Source organism: Mirounga leonina, unplaced genomic scaffold, assembly GCF_011800145.1.
Source record: "Mirounga leonina isolate KUSES-001 unplaced genomic scaffold, KU_Mleo_1.0 Mir_173, whole genome shotgun sequence".
Taxonomy (NCBI): Eukaryota; Metazoa; Chordata; class Mammalia; order Carnivora; family Phocidae; genus Mirounga; species Mirounga leonina.
In genome coordinates, this window is record NW_023270447.1 from 29,271,926 (window position 1) to 29,294,107 (window position 22,182).

General features: G+C 37.3%; 1 long non-coding RNA gene across 1 annotated transcript in view; it reads left to right on the top strand.

Annotated features, from left to right (window-relative positions):
- The window catches only part of LOC118019234, a 31,262-nt gene extending 23,022 nt beyond the window's left edge, over window positions 1-8,240 (top strand). Inside the window, exons 2-3 of the long non-coding RNA XR_004681632.1 lie at window positions 6,791-6,940; window positions 7,270-8,240. This is a non-coding gene — a long non-coding RNA (uncharacterized LOC118019234). The remainder of the gene's footprint in view (window positions 1-6,790; window positions 6,941-7,269) is intronic.
- Window positions 8,241-22,182: the final 13,942 nt, after the last annotated feature.

The following is a 22,182-nucleotide window of genomic DNA, read 5'->3' on the forward strand; positions in this document are numbered from 1 at the left end:
ACTGAAAGCGGTCGTGAGACAGGGCCCCCTGCAGCTGCAGACAGAAGGATCCTTCCCTGCCCCTGCGCTGAGCATGAGTGAGGCTGAGGACATGGAACAGGCCAGGCTTCGCGGGAATTTTCAGCTTTCCATATGCTATCGACTACTGCCAGGCTGCATTATATTGATTAAACCTCTTCCTCCAAAGCGGTTATTACAAAAGAGGTCTGCCGGTGTCCAGCTTAGTGTGCAAGCCCAGGAAGAGAGGATGGGGGCTCTGCCAAGAGATGAGGGCCAGCCCAACCACCAGGACCTGGGCATTTGCAGGAAAGTATACTCAAAACAAGATGAACAGGTTTCTGTACTCTTAAATGAGACAGTGAGCTCAGTCCCCAAAATAGCACTGTGAGTAGTAGATACCTTGGAGCCAAATTTCCTAATTACAATAGTCTCAGATGACCCTGCGTCTCCTGCCAAGGACACCAGTGGAAAAGAGTAGATGAGTACTTTCCTCTGTGGGGCTACTGTGCCTTTATATTCCTCTTTCCCCCGTAGTGTTGTCTGAAATGGCAGTTTTCACACTGGCACTGAGAGAAGATAGTAAGATTCTGAAGAGTCTTTATGAGATCCCAACTCTGTAAAATAATGACAAAGATAACTTCTCTACATGACTGCACTTAGATGATTAGTACAAAGATAGATATTAGATAGATAGATAGATAGATAGATAGATAGATAGATAGATAGATGAGAGATGATAGATGTTAAATAGATGATAGTGATAGATAGGTAGATGATAGAGATGTTATATAGACCTTTATTTTTTGTTGTTATTTTATAAGCCTGGAGGAACATGAACTTGTGAACATGAGTTGTGGTAGTGGGTCAGAGGTGATACAAAAAAGGAGAGAAGAAAAACAGAGGTGAAAGAGAAAACAAAACACTCCTTTTTCAAAGTTCCAAGCATGTATATAATTTGCTCTAAGTGTTGTATTTACATAAAATTATGTTAGCATGTATCTTCAAGGACAAAATGTAAAGAACCTCATGTAGTCTGGAACATTGATTCTTAGAAGAATGCAAAGTTATTTCTAGACTCTTTCATGTTAATTTCTGAACAGGTGAAAATCTGAACAGCCATTAATAGTTACATTTATCGGGGCCAAATAAATGTCAGGCGCCATTGAAATCGTGAGGCCCAGCAGCCTCTTTCCCCATTACTTCTCTCACCACAGCATGAAAGCAAGAGAATAGTATGCGGCACCATGGGGGAAAGACAAGAGGTTTTTCACAGTGGACCCAACCCTATCAAATAATGTGTATCAGCAGTGGGAATGGGGGACACTTTCCTAGTAGAGATGAAGGATGGAGATGTTCATGGATCCACACTTCAAACATGAAAGATAGAAGTTTCTAACCATGTCCTGGACACACATACACATCCACACATTCGCATCCTTGCTTTTCTAGATAGAACGGTCTCAAAAAAGTCATGATTTTTAAAATATAAAATAATTCAGGTATTATTTGATTCTCATAACTTTTCATTTTCTTAACACATTTATTTCTGGGCAATGCAAAGTAGGATTGCCTTTTTACAGAAATTTATTAATTGCCCAGAATATCATTCTTCTCAAATATGTACCCACTTTGTTTTTATTCTCTCTCTAGTCTCCACGATGCTGCTGAAGATGGTAATCTGACTCTTGGCTATTCTGTAAAAAATTAGTTTGATGTTGGGAACCCAATACTATTTACCTTTCCCTGGCAAAGCTCCTAATGAGATCAATCAGAGCTTTCCTTCTGACCTAAGGAGAGAGCAGTTGGGTCCCAATGCAAGAGAAAATGTGGGCAAACACAGCAGCTGTTTGATCACCATCGATTGCTCAAACATGGTTAGGAGCATTTGAGTCCCTTTAAGTCCCACTGGGAAGCTGACCTTAAATTCAGGCTGCAGAGAGCGTCAGGAAGAGAGACCTGCTTTGGAAATATTCCACATCCTTTTTACTTCAGTATTTCTGCAGCCACTTTTTTTTTTTTTTAATTTCTCATGAATTCTTCTGATTCTATCATGAGGATGAAATTTAGATACATTCGCTGGGTAGATGAAGATGGCACTCAGGATGGCTAGAATTGATGGAAAGCAGGCAGGGGGCGGAGGGGGTAGTGAGCATTTACATGGGGAGATGAAAAAACTTTCCCATGAATATTTTGTCCTAGGATCCATAATTACCACAATCAACAGAGAAACTACAACAACATAATCTAGTAAATTATGGGTTTAATCTCCAAAGCATTTTTTAATATTTTCCAAGTAAACAAACTAAGCCTACCTGACTTGGAATTTTCTCTATCATATGCTATTATAGAACAAAAATATTTACCAGAAACAAAGTTTCAAATGTAATATTTGAATTATGGCTTGAATCATTTTTATTTAGTCATGTAAAAGCACCATCAGGAGCAACTATATTATAAAGTATTCCAAGAGTGAAAGCTTGCTTTCTCTTTAATATATAACATATACATATAGATATTTCTCTTTAATATATTTAATATATATTATTGTTGATGATGATACTTTATTCACTTTGCATTACAGAAGTTGTTATTTATCAACAGGATTTTCTGTGGATATTTTTCTCTAAGGTTGACTAAAAGAACAGGCTTAAATTTCTGTGTTTAATGAGCTTCTGTTGAAATGTAAGGGGTTTATGGAATTTTATTTTTTATTGTAGTAACAGCACTTAACATGGTATTTACCCTTTTAACAGATTTTTCAGTGTATGATACAGTATTGTTATCTATAAAAACATGTTGAATAGCAAATCTTCAGAATTTACTTATCTTGCATAACTGAAATTGTATACCTGTAGATTAGTAACTCCATACTTTGCCCTCACTCCAGCACCTGGCAACCACTTTCAATTCATTGCTTCTATGAGTTTGACTATTTCAGATACTGCATAGATGTGGAATCATTCTGTTTGTCCTTTTGTGACCAGATTGTTTCACTTAGCATCATGTCCTCCAGATCCATCCATGTGGTTGCCCTCTTGCAGGATTTTTTTTTCTTGAGGCTGAATTCTAGACAGAGGTTTGAATAATGATGGAGAAACAGTAAAGGTAACAATTATTGATTAAGAAACGGTCAGGAACATTACACAAAGATTGACAGAAGGACAAATAAAATACTCTGGGGGCATAGATCAAAGGTGTCTGAACAGAAAGGAGCTCTCTCTTGACTTCAGGACCGGTTCTTCAAGCAGTTTGGGTTTTTGCTAGATTTTGTGATTTGTCAGCCTGAGGTCTATGGCTTTGAAGTCTGTTATTCTTGAGTCTTGATGAACACATGGTGTTGCTGGGAAATACCTTACTGGAGAAAGGGCACAGCACACATGCAAGTACTGGGAAAGATATGGTTCTGAGATGGAATATAATGATTCATTAATAATCACAGAAAATGAATCTGAGGCATCCAGTTCATCTCCTTGCCATTTCAAGATTTTTCTCTCCATTAAGATACTCATAGTAGGGCGCCTGGGTGGCTCAGTTGGTTGAGCGACTGCCTTCGGCTCAGGTCATGATCCTGGAGTCCCGGGATCGAGTCCCGCATCAGGCTCCCTGCTCAGCGGGGGGTCTGCTTCTCCCTCTGACCCTCCTCCCTCTCATGCTCTCTGTCTCTCATTAAAAAAAAAAAGATACTCATAGTAATATAAACAAGTAATATTGCGTTTTAGTAGTTCACATTTTAATACATTTATATTCCATTTTCTATTTCACTAGTTGTCATGTATATTCCTATTGTTTTCATATTTCCCTCTCTGCCAATAGTGTTTTTTTAATAAGATTTTTCTTATAAAGTCAATTCTAAAAAGTTTTGGTATTCTATATAATCAATTTTCCGTAGTTCTGTAATGGTTGCTTCACAACATCCTATGGCTGGTTTTATTGCCTTTGTTTTCATTTGTAAAACTATCATAGGAATTGAAAATATAAATGCACATGTAGAGTTTTTCATATCACTGCAAAGATTTAAATTTGGAATTTTTGCAGAGTATTTTATAAAAGCATGGCAATATAATCAGAGAGTTAAAGGATGGTGGTTTTCTGACGGAGTATTGTTTTTGTAAAGCAAACTTATAAATGGATACTCGATGACCTGAGTGATATTTCTGGTTAATAATCAGGTTTCTGGTTTTCCCAGCATCATCATTGCCTGCTGGAGCTAGTCACAAACGTAGTATCTAATAGTATTCTCAAATTATCTAAAAAATTAAGAAAATATCAATCAATGAAATATTCTAGTATTTTGGTATTTTTATCAGTTTATTTTTAAAGACAAAAAACAGAACACGTTGTGAATACAATAAATTAAATTAGTGAAATCTTTAACTTCCTCACTGATTTTCTATCATTGGAAATGCACACACACACACATACACACACACGCAAACAAATGAAAATTAGAGACAAGAAAAGTCTGGAACATACAATGTTGCAGAAAAAAATACATTACCGACAGAACTGTTCTTAGAAACTTTTAGTATGTGGCACTATCCTTTTGGGTACAAGATTACAGGCCATTGGTTCTTGACCCTACCAATTCAATAACTCTCTTACATAACAAATATTTTTATAGTACCACTTTTACTCTCCCAATATGAAATTCAGTTATTATCATCTATCAACACACAATTCAAAAACATAAATCATTAATGGAGAAAAGTTAATTTATAACAAAATATTATACATTCAATCTGTACATTTTAGACATGACTGTGCAATCAGTCATAATAAAATAGGTAAATGCTCACTCCTATAGGTATCATCGCTGTGAATGTTACCGATAAAAATGCAAAAAAGCGCCTGGGTGGCTCAGTTGGTTAAGCGACTGCCTTCGGCTCAGGTCATGATCCCAGAGTCCCGGGATCGAGTCCCGCATCGGGCTCCCGGCTCAGTGGGGAGCCTGCTTCTCCCTCTGACCCTCTCCCCTCTCATGCTGTTTCTCTCTCTCTCAAATAAATAAAATCTTTTAAAAAATGATTCATTTTGCATGTTGTACCGTTGCTTCAGAAACCAGAGAAACACAATGCCATTGGTGATGTGATTGTGAGAAATGGCGAACCACTCTTGGCAAAGTTTTTAACATAACCAAGTACCATCTTTCCTCAATTTAAACAGTAGTTGCAAGATGAAAAAAAATCTGCGTGTACTAAAACGATTCACAAAAATACTTGATTTTCTTAGGCTTGGTTATTAACAGGTCTTTCCCTTCCGTGAAGACTCAGTGGAGCATTAAAGAAAGTCAGACAGGGCCATTCGACCAGTCCTTGTGCAGGACTTTTCTGTACACCTCCAGAGCTTCCGGCATCCCTGGCAATTGCCTACTAAATGATAAGAGGTATCCTTCCACTTGCCATAAGAGCAAAATGCCCTACCACATTTTCCGAACAACCTCCAAGGGATGGTATGTCCGGTTAAGAACCACTCTAAGTAAATCACACTGTATCTGTTTGCTACTAAGACCAAAGCATCGGGCGCCTGGGTGGCTCAGTTGGTTGACTGCCTTCGGCTCAGGTCATGATCCTCGAGTCCCACATCGGGCTCCCTGCTCAGCGGGGGGCCTGCTTCTCCCTCTGACCCTCTTCCCTCTTGTGCTGTCTCTCATTCTCTCTCTCAAATAAATAAATAAAATCTTAAAAAAAAAAAAAGGACCGAAGCATCATTCTTTTTTTTTTTTTATTCTTATGTTAATCCCCATACATTACAACATTAGTTTTAAATGAAGTGTTCCATGATTCATTGTTTGTGCATAACACCCAGTGCTCCATGCAGAACGTGCCCTCCTCAATACCCACCACCAGGCTAACCCGTCCTCCCACCCCCCTCCCCTCTAGAACCCTGCCTGCCCTTCAGAGTCCATCATCTCTCATGGTTCGTCTACCCCTCCGATTTCCCCTGCTTCATTCTTCCCCTCCCGCTACCTTCTTCTTCTTCTTCTTTTTTTTTTTCTTAACATATATTGCATTATTTGTTTCAGAGGTACAGATCTGAGATTCAACAGTCTTGCACAATTCACAGCGCTTATCAGAGCACATACCCTCCCCAGTGTCTATCGCCCAGTCCCCCCATCCCTCCACCCCACCCCCCACTCCAACAACACTCAGTTTGTTTCCTGCGATTAAGAATTCCTCATATCAGTGAGATCATATGATACATGTCCTTCTCTTTTTGACTTATTTCACTCAACATAATACCCTCCAGTTCCATCCACGTCGTTGCAAATGGCAAGATCTCATTCCTTTTGATGGCTGCAAACTCAACACCCAAAGAACAAAGAATCCAATCAAGAAATGGGCAGAAGACATGAACAGACATTTTTCCAAAGAAGACATCCAAATGGCCAACAGACGCATGAAAAAGTGCTCAATGTCGCTCGGCATCAGGGAAATCCAAATCAAAACCTCAATGAGATACCACCTCACACCAGTCAGAATGGCTAAAATTAACAAGACAGGAAATGACAGATGTTGGCGGGGATGCGGAGAAAGGGGAACCCTCCGAAGCATCATTCTAAACAATGGCAACAACAAAGTGAAATCACTGTAAAAGAGAATCTCCGAACTTCCCTGTTTTTCTCTTGCTCTTAGTCCAAGAGCCTCAGGTAAGATGGAGAGAAGCGCATCTACACTCACATTCTACTTCCTTTGACTTCGGAGAGGTGAGTGCTTGCTATCACTGGACCCAAACGTCTTGCCTACGACAATCACGGTTCCTCCATTTTTTTTTTTTTTTTCCATTTTTTCAGAGCTCAGCTAGCCACAGGAGGGGTTTATGGATAATCAGAAAATTTGAACCTGGAGATAAACTTACCCCCATTAACTGTGTGACTTCAATAACAAAAGCTAACGCTGAAAGGAGCTACGGACCACTGTGCCAGGCGCTGTTCTAAGCAGAGGTATAGATATTCATGCGTTTTATTCTCACAACCCTATGAGGAAGGTGCAGCCGGCACCATTTTATAAATGAGGAAACTGAGGCATAGCCTAAAATCACATGGCTGGAAAGTGGTAAAGCAGGGCTGAAAATCTGGCAGTCTGGTGCCAGAGCCCACGTGCTTCACTACTTGTGTTGTCCTCTTTCTGATGCACATGGGGAAAGGAGTGAAACGGATAGTTATGAACTAGTTGTTTGTCTACAATTTTTAGAGTTTTATTGTTGTTGTTATTTTCTTTCTTTCTTTTTTTTAATGTCCGATGATGTAATTACTCCCTTCTTCTGTTTCAGCTGCCTCCTCAAATTACGACTGTTGTTCTAAGATAATATCAGAAGCCCCTAAAGCATAGGTCCCTGGAAGTTAAGTCTGAGCTTGCTGGTCCTGGGGATGACTGATTTTATACTTATGGAGACTTCCAGAATATGCATTGGCACATTGTGTTTCTGCTCATAAATCTTGGCTCTCCACTTTTCCAGCTTTAATTAAATTGTCTAAGGAACATTTTTATTTCCCTGATGCACCCTAGCACAGTAAATTTATAGGTATTTAGCAAGTCCAGAAATATCATGGCTCAGAAATTATAGTAGTCCAGGTTATAAGTTCTATGAGGGCAGATAATGGGTTTGTTCTAGTTAGCACTTTGTCTCCTAGCATGGTGCTTAAAACCAAGTAGGAGTTCAATACTGATTGTTAAATAAATGAATTTAAAAAATGAACTGTAGGGGTGCCTGGCTGGCTCAGTCAGTAGAATGCGAGGCTCTGGATCTCAGAGTCATGAATTCGAGCCCCATGTTGGGTGTAGAGATTACTTAAATAAATAAACTTAAAAAAAATGAATTGTATATAAGATTTGAGAAAATAACTTGGTTTGAATTTACTTATCCTGATACTATTGTTATGGCCACTCTCTTTTCCGGATCCAATTCTTTCACCTCTTACCATTATTATCATTCTAACTGGTCAACATTCTATGGTTCTCTGTCATATGTGATCCAACTTATCCTGGCCCACAGCTCCTTGAATTAAATATTGCATTGAATTTGTATGGAAATCACCCTTTAAAAAATCTGCAAGACTGTTTTCATTATACAGAATTATTGTTGGCTGCATATTTATCATGGAAATCAAACTATATAATAATCATGCTGTATTCTAAGCATATTTTTTTTACTACAATAAGGCTCTGCATTTGGAGAAGTTATTCTACAACCACTGAAAGAAAAAAAAAAAGGAACATTTATATATATAAAGGTCAAAATTGTAAGCCAAGTATTCAAAAACTATTTCTTTCATTTATATAATTTTTATATGAAAACCAGAACAGAAAACACTTAGAGTCTATAAAACATTCCTTGCATCATTAAATTGGCATACATTTGTAAAGGTTCACCTTTCATTGCGGTGATATTTAATGTGGGATGATGTGGCATGCAGCCCCAACAGAGATTGTCCTCCACAGCATGCATTTTGTCAGAAAGCATAAAGATGTAAAGTGACAAAAAATTTGGTTATAAAATATGTACATACAACAGTAAAATAAAGTGAATTAATCTTTTAACTATTGTAAAAAAACAATTCCTCAAAAAATATGAAATAAGCCTAGAAACACAACATTTTAAATACTGTCCTGAAGTATATGCACAAATTGGAGCAGGCCTTTTAGTGAAACACTTCATTCTCCCCCCCTGCCGCCCCGTTCTGATTGTTACTACATTTTATCTTTTTAAAGGGAAATCCAAATTCTGCAAGGAAAAAAAAAAAAAAAAAACCTCAAATTAACTGCAAAGACCAATTGAAAGTCCCACCTAGGAACAGACCCTAAATTAATTCTCTGAAAATAGTTAATGGAAGTGAATATGAACTACAATTTCCAACATAAAAATGCATAAAAATATTCCTATCAAAGGAAATAGAGTAAAACCAAAAATTGGCTCTGGTACAAGGAGTCTCAGAATGGCATATGGAGCAGGAGATCAGAATGCCTAAAATCTTCAGGAGAAATAAGTATTTAAAAATGAAAAAAAATTTAAATGATATGTAGGATTTTTAGATATTTGCAAGAGTATTTTTAAAAGGTAACATGAGAATGAAAATAATAGAAACAAGTCATTTTAGTATAGTAGACCATGGCTAGAACATAGCTGTCACCTTCGTCTAACTCAAAATTACAACATAAAACATGTATTTGGATCTGTGTCCTGGTAGGAAGAGTTGGAGAGAATGTTAACCTTTTGTTGATACAGTCTAAAATTCTCTAGGGGAGGCCTGGGTTGCTCAGTTGGTTAAGCGGCTGACTTTGGCTCATGTCATTATCTCAGGGTCCTGGGATTGAGCTCAGAGTCATGGGCTCCAAGCTTGGCAGGGAGTCTGCTTCTCCCTCTCCCTCTACCCCAACCCCCTTGCTCTCTGTCCCTCTGTCTCTCTCTCAAATAAATAAATAAAATCTTTAAAAAATAAAAATAAAAAATAACATAAAATAAAATAAAATTCTCCCATACCTGCTTTGTCACACTGGGAGTCATTTTCCCTTTATCAGTATTCTCTGAGAACATTTGCATCTATTCTCCTTCCAATGTATATTCTCTCCTTACCTCTTAAAGTGTACTCAAAGCCAAAATACCCTGTCCATAACCCCCTTTATTATTAACATAGAATAGACAGGTGCTGCTATGTCCACAGAAATACTTGCAGTCTGTCATCACATCCTTCAAGGATTGCAGACATAGTTTCTATTTGTAGACAGTGTATTTTCTTACAGCACTTCCGGTTAGTCAGTTCCCACCTCTGTGACCAATTCTTTCATGTACCTATGGAAAATGAATTCAATCGCTGTGTGCAGAATAGAAAGAAGGTACCGTGTCTACAGATGCTGCCATGTCCTAATATTCAATACAGTGATTTCTTTCTTTATTTTATCTAAAGTCAAACCAGATGAGACTCTGCAAAACAAACTGAGGCTTGTGGAAAGGGAGGTGGGTGGAGGAATGGGATAACTGGGTGATGCTTTCTTTATTTTTAAGTAACTTGGGGAGGATTTAAAATGTTGGCCACGAATCTGCCAACTGCCTCTAACCAGTAAGGTGACAATTATACCCTTTTTCTAAATTCTACCCCCACCCCCCAAAAAAACACAGCTATCTGGTCTTTATATATATATATACACACACACAACCAAAAAAAACGGTTGAATGACTACAGAAGGAACTTCCCAGATAAAATATTTTCCTGCTAAATTGGAAGAATGCTTTACTTAGCCTTTTTGTTTTCAACTTCTTAGAATCAAGTAACTTTTTGAAAAGATGGTTTGATATAGAAGAACAAAGATCTGGGTGACACCACACTAGTTGAATGACCTTGAGATGGCTCCTCTTCTGGGTCTCAGCCAACTCTTCCTTCATAAATGATGAAACTGATCATACTCCTTTCATTAGGGTTGGAGAGAGAATTAAAATGAGTTAATAGATGTAAAGAGCTTTGTATATTCAGTGTCTGTCATATAGTAAGGGCTATATAAACATTTACTGTCATGAAGATGCCCATAGTGATTCTTCAACCCAGAAATAAATGATGCAATTTCAGAAACAATTCTAACATGACAAATGCGAATAGACATATATTTCTATATTTCTAGTGAAGCCTTTTTAAAAGACTTCTTGTCAAGAATTCATGACATGAGGCACATATGTGTACTTTTTCCCAATATAACAAATATCTACTATTATTTTCTTCATTTGCTCTCTAGACAGGGTGATCTGAGGACATATCTCTTCAACTTTATCAAATGGGGGTTACCGTTGGGAGAGTCCTGATGGAGTGTTTCTGTAAAGATGGCCCCATCTAGCTGAGGGCAGAGTTCCAATGTCCTGAACTGATTTCCCCAGGGAGGTCTTACTGGATATGAAGTTTCACTGAAATCCACACCCAATAGCAAAGTGCAGGGAGGGTCACCATTAACCACAATGTGTTCAATTTTTCAGGTCAGCTCTTTAAGAGACAGCTATATTTAACCTGGATGTTCCTTCTGTATCCACCATTGATGCATATTAGTTCAAAATAAAAGCCAGGGAACTCTTGGATATGGTCTAATAACTGAAGGAATTTCATAAGTCTTTGTGTTGTTTACCTATATAGACACAGCTGGGAAAAGATTACTCATGGGAGTCAAGACAATTCCTGACCAATAGGATACATTTGAAAGCATGCTTATTCCAGTGGGGACAAAAATAGAATAAAAGCCACTTTGCTGCTCAGAAATCCACTCTTGAACAGTTAGAAATGAATAAGACTGTTTTCCCTATTTAATTATTTGGCATGGTTTTTAAAAGCTATTTATCCACAAACAGTTTTATTTATCTTAATAGGAAAAAAAGTATTTTGAAAAATTTTCTTTATAGTTGGTTTATATATTTTTTTCTTTTTCCTTTATTGGGAGAGTGAAGACTACATTTGTTTATCAAGTGCATCTGATGTTATGATCAGTATAGTACATACTTATTTAAGGCTTCTAACAAGTAAGTATTATATTTTCCAACTTTACTGCTGAGGAAAGTGAAGGTCTGTAAGTCATGTCCCACAAAAGTAGTGCTGTGGGTGGGGGGCGGGGCAGGAATTTAAGCTTAATTCTTTTCCACTTTAAATTTTATGCTATTTAACACTACACTGCTCAGTTACCAGACATGACTATTTAGGCTAAATTATGGGTTTTTTCCAACTGTTTGTTTTAGCAGTGTGGTAAATAAGACAAGGTGTTTTTTTTGACTTCCCTTTAAACAGCTCAGCAACTATACTTTTCTGTTTCTTCCTTTCCGTTGAAGAATCATTTCTCTGTTTCATCTTCTGCATTAGTGGATGTTATTGCGGAAGCGAAGATGCAGATTGAATCATTAGTACAAAAGATTTGCGGGACCAGATCTGTGGCTACCAAGTGTTCATTAGAGTATCAGGATACCTTCCACTGTGCTTTCAGGAAATCCTACTATTGGAATGTTTCTTCCACCCTTATTCCAAGAAAGCTAAATTTGTATAGCTTTTGAAAAAATTTAGCAAAATAGCTAGGAAGCTATTAAGAACCACTTCAAGAATAATCAGTTCCTGTGCCCAAACAGCTACTTCTTGTCAGAGGAGGAATATGTCCACAAAAGTTTAGGCTAAACATGCTTTCAAAATTTGCCAGGGCTCACACCAAGATCTCATTTCCACAGGTAGATCCTGAGATACACTCAAATAGAAGAAAAACAAACTACTCAGTGCTCTTGTTACTAAGTTGAGTTTTTGAGATGATTCTTGAATGCTGACAAGATATTATTGGTTTTCAAAAACTACTGGGTTTAAAAACTGTTAATGGAAAATGAGATGATATAAGACAGTTGCCCAAATCTAACAAAACACAATAGTTGTGAAGTTTAGAGCTAAAGGCCAACATAACATCCACAGAATCAGGAAGCTCACTCATAAAGCAAGACTCATCACTTTTCACACTTTGGGATGAATGAAAAGTATAATTACTTTGGAACTAGGAGGGATACTATCTCAGAGTATTGAAATTAATCTTGTCTTTAATTAATTAATTAATTAAAATTAATCCTGTTTCTGAATCTGTGAGGGCAGGGACCCTATCTCATTAATCATTCTACCCCCAGTACCTGCTGTTATGTATGAAAGATGTGGGTGCTTAAAATATATTGGGAAAAAGAATTAGTGAAATAATAAACAGATAACTTGATAGGGGCTCCAGGCAGAGAACACTACATGATTCCACCATAGGATAAGAAACTGTGTTTGGAAGCTGAGAAGGAACGTCAGGTATCTCTTATGATATACAAACCCAAGTGGAAGTGTTAGCAAGAGCTTTGTTGGTGCTCATTCCCTATGTCCCAACCCCAGAGAAATTGTATCTCTGCCAGATTTGGGTTCATTTCTCCATCTCCTTCTATGGGTTACTCTGTCATCCTTCCTAATATTACACTGAGTGCAGAGCACACATTGCAATGTTCCCCTACCCTAACAATCCTGTATTAACTTTTAAAAAGAAAAAAACTTAACATTATAAAGGTCACACCAAGCAAAGAACATCAGTCATCTTAGGATCTCTTTCCTAAATATGCACTTAAATTCCTTAATCAATAAATTCAAGTCACCAGTGTCATTAATACTCTTATTCAGGGGGGAAAAGAGCTGTAAAATTGATGGGTTAAGTAATTCATCAACTACTCCACATGGGTGCCCCAGAACCTTACCTCCATAACTTATTGTGTCCTTTTACTACACATTCTCAAGTAAGTGGTATTCAATCACAATAACATAGTAAAATCCCAAATAGTGTTTTTTCTCATATAAATTATGCAACTACAACTAAAGGAAATTGCAGGACATCCAATTTAAAATTTAGTAACATATGATTCAATTCTAATGTCTTGTAGAGGAATATTTTTCATTCAATTCAAAGTAGTTTTACAATCCAATCCCCGCAATGAATAAGCTTTTGTTTTGAGGATTCAAAAAATATATAATTTGAAGGTTCAAAAACGGGTAAGAAACAGTTTCTTGACCTTAAGATCTTACTAATTAAAAGGGATAAGATTAGTATACAAACAGTATTACCATGAAGCAGAAAACACAGGAATTATTTTTTTAAGATTATTTATTTATTTATCTAGCTAGCTAGCTAGCTATCAGAGAGAGAGAGAGAGAGCACAAGCAGGGTAACAGGCAAGCAGAGGGAGAGGGAGAAGCAAGCTCCCCACTGAGCAGGGAGCCCAATGCGGGACTTGATCCCAGGAACCTGAGATCATGACCTGAGCCAAAGGCAGATGCTTAACTGACTGAACCACCCGGGCATCCCAAAAATACAGGAATTATTATATATGTTGAGGGTAAAGAAGAAAAATTCTTATCTGTTAGATGTAGTTGCAGCAGATTGTTCGATGTTTGAGAATGATGATTAGAGTTTCATGATGATCAGGTGATCAGACAAGCAGAAATATAAGGGACAGGAGCCTAATTCCATCCTGGTGCAAATACTGAGCGTATACTTCTAGAACAGCAAATAAAAGTGTTTACTGCAACACAAACTATCTTTACAGTGCTAACTACATGCTATGCACAATCCTAAGAACTATACATATATTATAAAAATGTATATATTTTTATTGAGATATAACTGGCCAGTACCATCATATAATTACATTTGTAGAGCATAATGATTCAATATTTGTAGGTATTGCAAAACGATCATCACAATAACATCCATCACCATAAATAGTCATAATTTTTTGTGTGCGATGAGAACTTTCAAGGTCCACTCTCTCAGCAACTTTCAGATATACAATACAGTATCATTAACTGTAAAATTTCATCTGTACCACAGCAACGTGGGATTAAGGTATTAAGTTACTTTATTATTCCAATGAGAGCTGGGTTGGACCTGAGCAGACCTCCCCCCATAAAGCTTGCTCTTAAACCCTGCACCGTACTTCTCTCGCTTCTTATAACTGTCTAACTGGGAGAGTGGCATGAATACTACAGTCCTTAACAAAAACCTCGATGTCAGAAGGAAACACTCTGGACAGAGAAGAAGATGAGTTCTTATTTCTATATTTCCAATTACAAGACCCATAATCTCATGGAGTTGGTTTTGAGAGTTGGAGAAAACTCCAATTTTGGTTTGGAGATGAGCTCCAGAGAGTTGAGATGAGAATTAATGAGTTTACCACAGAAGGAAGAAATGTGAGAGAGAAGAGGGTAGAGAACAGAGCCTTGAGAAAAATCTTCACTTAAAGAGAAAGTGGCCTCGACCAAAAGTAGGCACAGTTGCTATTATTGTCCAGCAGGTGGTGGTGCCCTCCGGTGCCAGGCTCTGCAGGGACCCATCGCTCTGAGTGGACCACACCCTCACCTGTCCTACCCACACTGCCAGGCTTTGTGTCTGGCACGTAGGAGACTTTCAAGTCTTTTCAAATGAAATTGGGAAGAACTCACATTTTTGCGTGTATATGGTATGAGCCATGGGTTTTAATAACTCTGCCTCATTGAATACCCATGGTTCCTTTTCTCCCTTCTTAGAATTGACGAGCTTCCGCCATTCAGTAAATGGGGAAACATCGAGCCAACTTCAGGTTTCTTGGATTCCAAATTGGTTTCTATTTCTAAACTGTGCATAAGAGATGTCTGCCCTTTGTTCATTGAGTTGCTTTTAGTGTAGTTAGTTTTCATTTTTATGGGGATGATGGTTGGTGTTTAAAGAAATGAGAAGGGTTTATTTCACATGAAATAATGAGCTGTCATTCTTACAGTCATGCTCATACTATCATGAAACAAAGCAGAGAGAAAACAACACAGGGGCTCAGATTTGTGTTTAAACTAATTATTACTCTGTCTAAATGAAATGAACCAAGTAGTTAGCAATATATGACATGGTTGAGGAGACAGTTTTGTAATACCACGATAGTTGTCCTAGGCAAACATCATCCACCTATCAAGAGATACAAAGGAATCAAGACTCTCTCTCTCTCTCTCTTTCCCACTCTCTCCCTCCCTCCCTCTCTCTCTCTCTCTCACATACACACACACAAACACACACACACTTTTTGTCTTCATAATCAGACAAAAGCTCATTCTCTTACTAAGGTTTTGTTGTTGTTTTTCATTTGTTTGTGTATGAAGAATTTCTTTTTGTCATTAGGACTCTCAGATTTATTCTAGACAAAAATCTTTTGATTTGGACCCTGAGGAAATAGATTTAAATCTTCCTTAAAGGGTTATCAGTGAGTCCAAGAGGCATATTAATTTATGGATAGAAAACACCATGGCCAGACAGATGAGCTGTGTGTTGTGAACCCTTATTTCTCTGCAACTCCCAGGAGGAGAGGAGCAGGTCATGCATTTTCAGAGGAAGGGGTGGGAAAGTGGCATTTCCTCTTTTGTAAGAGGAAAAAGGAAACTCATCCATTTAGGGTGTTTGAGTTTGATCTTCATCTTTCTGATCTAGAGTCATCATTTGTTTGTTAGATAAGAAAGAAAGTTGTGCACTGACCCAAAGGAAAACATAACATCTGAATTATGACCCTACTCCTCCCACCAGCAGCCACATAAAAGAACTTTCTGCATTACTAACTATTCAAGTTGACAGGGAAAGTTTGAAAGAAAACGTAACATAATGTCATAATGTAAAAGGTGGAAGGAAGAGACAAAAAAAAAAATGCCACTTTATTCTCTATTAAGAGTTCTCATTCATAGGAGACCTTGAGGAAAGAATAACAACACAAAAGGCAGTATCAAAAGTATACTCAACTTTGGGCGCCTGGGTGGCTCAGTTGGTTAAGCGACTGCCTTCGGCTCAGGTCATGATCCTGGAGTCCCGGGATCGAGTCCCGCATCGGGCTCCCTGCTTGGCGGAGAGTCTGCTTCTCCCTCTGACCCTCACCCCTCTCATGTGCTCTCTGTCTCTCTCATTCTCTCTGTCTCAAATAAATAAATAAAATCTTAAAAAAAAAAAAGTATACTCAACTTTTATTCTAGCCACTCACCCTTTGGCACTGTACCCCATCTCTTAAATTTTTTTGTGGTTTTCAACAAATTTGATGTATTTTAGAAAGCCAAAGTAGAAAGGAGAGAGAAACTAGAATTGAAGTTTCCTCTTTTTTTAAGTTATTTGGATGCTAATGCTTCATAATGAAAATAGTTGTATTTCCTCCTCAAATTAGAGTGGCTTTTTCTTTTTTTTTTTGAGAGAGAGAGAGACAGCAAGTGAGAGACAGCACAAGCAGAGGGGAGGGGCAGAAGGGGAGGGAGAAGCAGACTTCCCACTAAGCAGGGAGCCTGACGCGGGGCTCAATCCCAGGACCCCAGGATCATGACCTGAGCCGAAGACAGACGCTTAACCGACTGAGCCACCCAGACAACCCTGGAGTTGGTTTTGATATTTCATCCTGATGTCTTCAACATTAGTGACCCACTGTATGATTAAACCCCACCAAGGACATTATATCATGTATTTCTTAAATAAAAATGTTATTTTCTATAGTGTGACCTCTGTCTCTATGAACTAACCTACCCATTCATGCAACATAATAAAAATCAATCGAATATAAAGGTACCAGTAATGATATGTAATATGTTTGCAACAGATGTGATATTCCACGTGACTGAGTTCACTGAGCTTACTGCTTCATTCAAGCTTGGCCAACATGGCAGATCAATGCTACAAAAGATATTTTTTACAAAGCATCCAGCCCTCCGGACTCATTATTTCAATATTCATGTGTAATTTTACATTGTCGTTTTAAAACACCTGTCTGCCCTTGTTAGTATTACAGGTCTTTAAACAAAAATGGCACAACTATTGTTGCAAAAACAGAAGGAGAATCAATGTTCATGTTCCTTTTGCTTGGAGATGTTACTTTTTATGCTATTTAAATGAATGTACATTTTATCATCTTTTCTACTTTTTTATGTATCACTATAATTTCATCATACAGAATATGAAAATATTATTCTATTGGATTCTATAAAACCAGAGCTGAATGATTAAGTCTAAAGCCCAAAGTAAGTGTTTAATAAACATTTGTTACATTAACTAAAAGTTCTGATTCTGATTCTTATTTCTATTAATTAGCTATTTGAAGTTTGAAAGTTATAGACATATAATCAAATAGAATGGAGCACAAAAAAGAGAGTGGGAATTATTGACTTCATAAAACGCTGAAGTCCCAAAGTTTACTTTTAGGTATGGTTGTATCCAGGGGCTCAAAAAGTCATCAGGACTTTTTTGTTTTTGTTTTTGCCCCACCCCCCACCCCCCCACCAGGACCATGCTTTTCTCCATGTTAGCTTTATTTTCAGGTAGGTACCTTCTTCCTAGTGGCCCTGGCATTTTCCACATTCCATCCTGCTACCCAAGTAACCATGGTAGAGGAAAATCCCTCTTTTCCAATAATTTTCCAATAATTCTCTGGTTGTACTTCAAGGGTCAGGCATGAATCCCATGGCTTCTCCTAGACCTCAGAACTGAAGACATCCTACATAAAGATGTGGACTAAGAGTGAAAGAGTGATTTCCCAAAAGAAAATACAAACATTATTTACATAACATATACCTACTACATAATCTCACCAGAGATAAAACCAATATTTCAATAATGGAATTTCACCAATATTACAATTCTGCAAGCGGTGTCTAAACTATTTCTAAAGGTCATTAATGGTCTTAAAGATTATTATTTTAGCCTTTTAGTATTTAATTTTATCTAATTCAAAGGAGTAGTTTATGTGGAGAAAGTATTATTTATTATCATACCTCCCCCCCTGAAATTAGGGCCACAAGCCACTATTTTGAGAACAAGTTCAACAACATGATTTTAAGAATATTTATTTCATTGAAAATGATAATTCCATGTGAAAAATGACTTTAATTTTCTAAAGAGTCTGATCAGGTTTCCCTATAAATGAAATTGGTGCCAACAAAGTGATGATAGTACACTTGAGTTGGTTTTCCAGGACTAAGAGGAATTTTTGTGTTATTGTGTATATAGTAACTTGTCCAGTCTCTTATGAGTGGCTCATATGTGCAAGACACCTGGCTAGCCAGGGTTAAATATGCAGTCGGTGATCCCTGCACAGAGGTAATTGGCCCATCCAGGGCTTGAGCCGCTGACCTCAGCCTCATTATGTGCAGAACTGAATCAACTGTGCTTACCAGTCACAGACATGCAGGAGTGTCCTTCCGTCCCCCAAATTTCCTGACATAGGCTTCTTCCCTACCATACCACAACACAGTTTGGTGATGACTCATCTAAGAAGCAGCCATGCATATCTCAGCTTCCTGAGGAAGGAACCAGAACAACAGACCAAACAATCTTTAAGAGGCTGATAAGGTTTAAGTCAGCACCTTCTTCATCAACATCTCCCAGCCCCTTCCACTGACTCCTTTTCCTTGGCATACTGATGCATAATAGTGACATCATTTCTCAGGAAATGGAGTCCAGAGCCCAATGTTCTCTATAGAATTGTGATTATTGCTATTATTTTTGTAAGTGAAAGTCTAAGTCATTCTTTGTAAAAAATCTCTTAGAGTATGATAAATCCCACTAGATGCATCTCTGGTTTCAAGCATATCAAGACTTAAATCTTAATTACTAGATTTCAAGTTTACTTACGGTAATTTGGACATACTCTTTTTCACATTTTCCATACTCTAAAATTAGATTGCAAAAGTGTAAGTACTTTTCCTTCAACACCTAACGAATGTGCCCCAACTCTCCATCATCACAGCTTTTGGTTTCTACTTATAGGAGAGATTGTTTTTAGCCCTTGATCTATATGATTAAAAAAACATAGTTCATATTTCATACATTTGTTAAAATGCATTTCGTTCAATTTTAAAGTACAGCAACTGACTAAATGCACTTACAGTATTTACTTATATGTAGTTAAAATACTTGAAAAGGCTTTTTACCACAGCTTTTCCAATACATGATGCCTATAATTATATTGACATCAAATCATCACTTATTAAATGTCTTTGATAATAAGCATCATGATAAGAATTCATAGACTGAGCCTATCTTTTTAAAATAAATGTATTATTTTATAGGTTTTGATGCTCCCTTCTTTTATCTATTATTCTATTCTATGGTGATTCTAGGGTTCAAATTTTCTGGAGATTGAATCAGAGGTGCTGCCATTAAGTACCTGATTTGAGCTGCAGACATTTGGATAAATAAAACTTCAGATGATAGGGTCTATGTTATTAACTGTTATTTTAAGCTAAGAAGGAAGGAAGAAAGAAGTAGAGGAAGGAAAGAAGAGAGGATGGAAGGAAGAAAGGGAGAAAGAGGGAAAAATAAAACAAAAATCACTTACAGATTTTTCACATACCTTTAATAGTATGATTATGTATGCTAGTTCATTCTAACCCTAAAAAAAAAACACAATTGGAACATGAAAAGTACAGACAACTTTGCTAAAGCCAGTAGGATATGAAAACATAGCTTTATATGCAGTTGATATCAAATGAATATGTATCAAAAAACTCAGATGAAATGGCTGAAACATTTCTAAAATAGATTTCTTTCTTTTCTCCTTTAAGCCAAAATACACTAGAAGGAAAGCATGAGTCCATAAAGGAAAGAGAAGAGAAGTGACCATTTTGTTTAAAAAGATTTGGCAAGTCACTTTCTTCGTCGTGTTTGGAAGGACTCTTTATGTGAGTTCAGAAAGCTGTGAAAATATTGTATATTGTACAACTGAAAACATTACAGACATCCTGAAAAATAACAACGGTGAAATACAATGCCATTTCAATCGCAAAACTTTAAACATAAGGATTTACAATAATGTAACTTATATGATCAGTTATAAGCATATAATTCTAGACACATATAAGAACCAGCATAAAATTCTGTAATTAAAACATCCATTAAAACACATATGGACTTAAGAGTCTCACTGAAATTCCCCTATTAACTTTTAAAGGGTCTTAAAGCTGCCAGTTCAGCTGTTTAAATAATAGGAAGACTTGTAATAGGAACATATTAGGTCATTGTATTAGAGAAGCCTACATTTTATACCTCTTTAATGTTAATCTTTCTGCAATATTCCCTACATATTTTATTAGTGGCAAAGCCCTGCCTGGGTATTATTTCAGCTACAGAAAGTCTTTCTAGAACCTGTGTGAATGTATTTGGTTGGGTGAGCAATACAAATGAAAACATTTTAAATATCCTTAAGTCTGGTGAGCAGGAAGTACACTTATAATGGCAATTTTCTCTCTCAATCAGAATTTCATAAGTAGTCATTATCCTACAGTGTCAGTGCTTAGAAGCTCTCTTGGAAGGGAAAAGTTGGGTTGCAATGAATTTATAGAAGAACAGATGAAACCTCAAAGTATTTGTGACTGTTGAGAAGTGGAATCCTAGGAGATTTATTTAGATCGTCTTAAAATTAGTTCCACTTGGAAGGTCACTTCTCAAAACTATCTCAGAAGGTACTGAAGTATAGCTAATGAATTATCCATGGTAATGAAGCCACATTATCTGTGGAGCCAGAGGAGGGAAAATAGATACTGTATACAACAGAGAGCGCAAGGTAAATATGGATCAAGAGCCGCACAATGGCTCTAGATTTCATTTTGTTTACATTTACCTACCATGTATTCCACACTGATTGCATTCGCCTCCTGAATATCCCTGCAAACTCCAGCATTCATATCTTCAGTCTTATTGCTCTCCTCCTCTGGACTGCCCATTGCCTACCCGTGTCTATCCATTATTCAAGGATTCAACTGAAAGATCACTCTTGCTCCCCTATCCTGTTCAAAAGATCTCCCAACCCTTCCCCATCTCCCTGCCAGTCTGCCTTCTTTCCTCTCTCCTTTTCTTCCCTCTTCCTTTTGGTAGCAGTGTTAAACATCTGTTTTGTTTTTAGAGGTGACACTTTTCCTTTACATACTTTTCTCTTGGTAATCCTTTAAAAATGTGAAATGTTGAGTCCAGCTTTTGATCAGTTAGTAGCAGTTTTCTCAAACATCCATGGATATATTCAAAACAACATAAACCTTACCCTTTCAATAAAGAGCCTCGCAGAAATGGGATAAAAATCTCATATATTAAATTATTCCTGGTTTAAAGACTATGCTAGACACTCTTACAAATTCACTGAAAATTTGCAACAGTCTACTCCATCCAACACCGCCTGGGTTCACATTATGTGGGAGAAAGAATACCTACCCAGAAGCCATAGGCTGGGTCCTGACCCTTCTCCATTGTTTACCAGCTGTTCAATCATGAGCACCTCACTCTATTTTGGTATTAAAATCAACTGAAGATAAAAATGGCCAAAGTTCACACTTGGCAGTAGATATGAAAATTATCTTTACATTTCAAAGCTCTATTCAAGGAGCAGGTATTGTAATCTCCTACAAAATTGCACAAAAGACTACCTTCGAATTTTCACATAATTAACTTTTTATAGTGTAAATTAGAGCCACTCGAAACTTTTCCCTATAACAAGGTCACTTCGGTTTCTCATGTATTCTTATGTGGGAGAAAACGTGGTTGATGCAGGGGTAGAAGGATTAGAATTATACATTATTAGTCAATATTCTTAAAAGCTTCTTCCCTGCAATTTTTAAAGCTACTGAGAATCAAGCTCTTACTCTGTGCTAAGTCAAATGTTTTATATCTGTCTCAAAGAGAAAAGACAAATTCC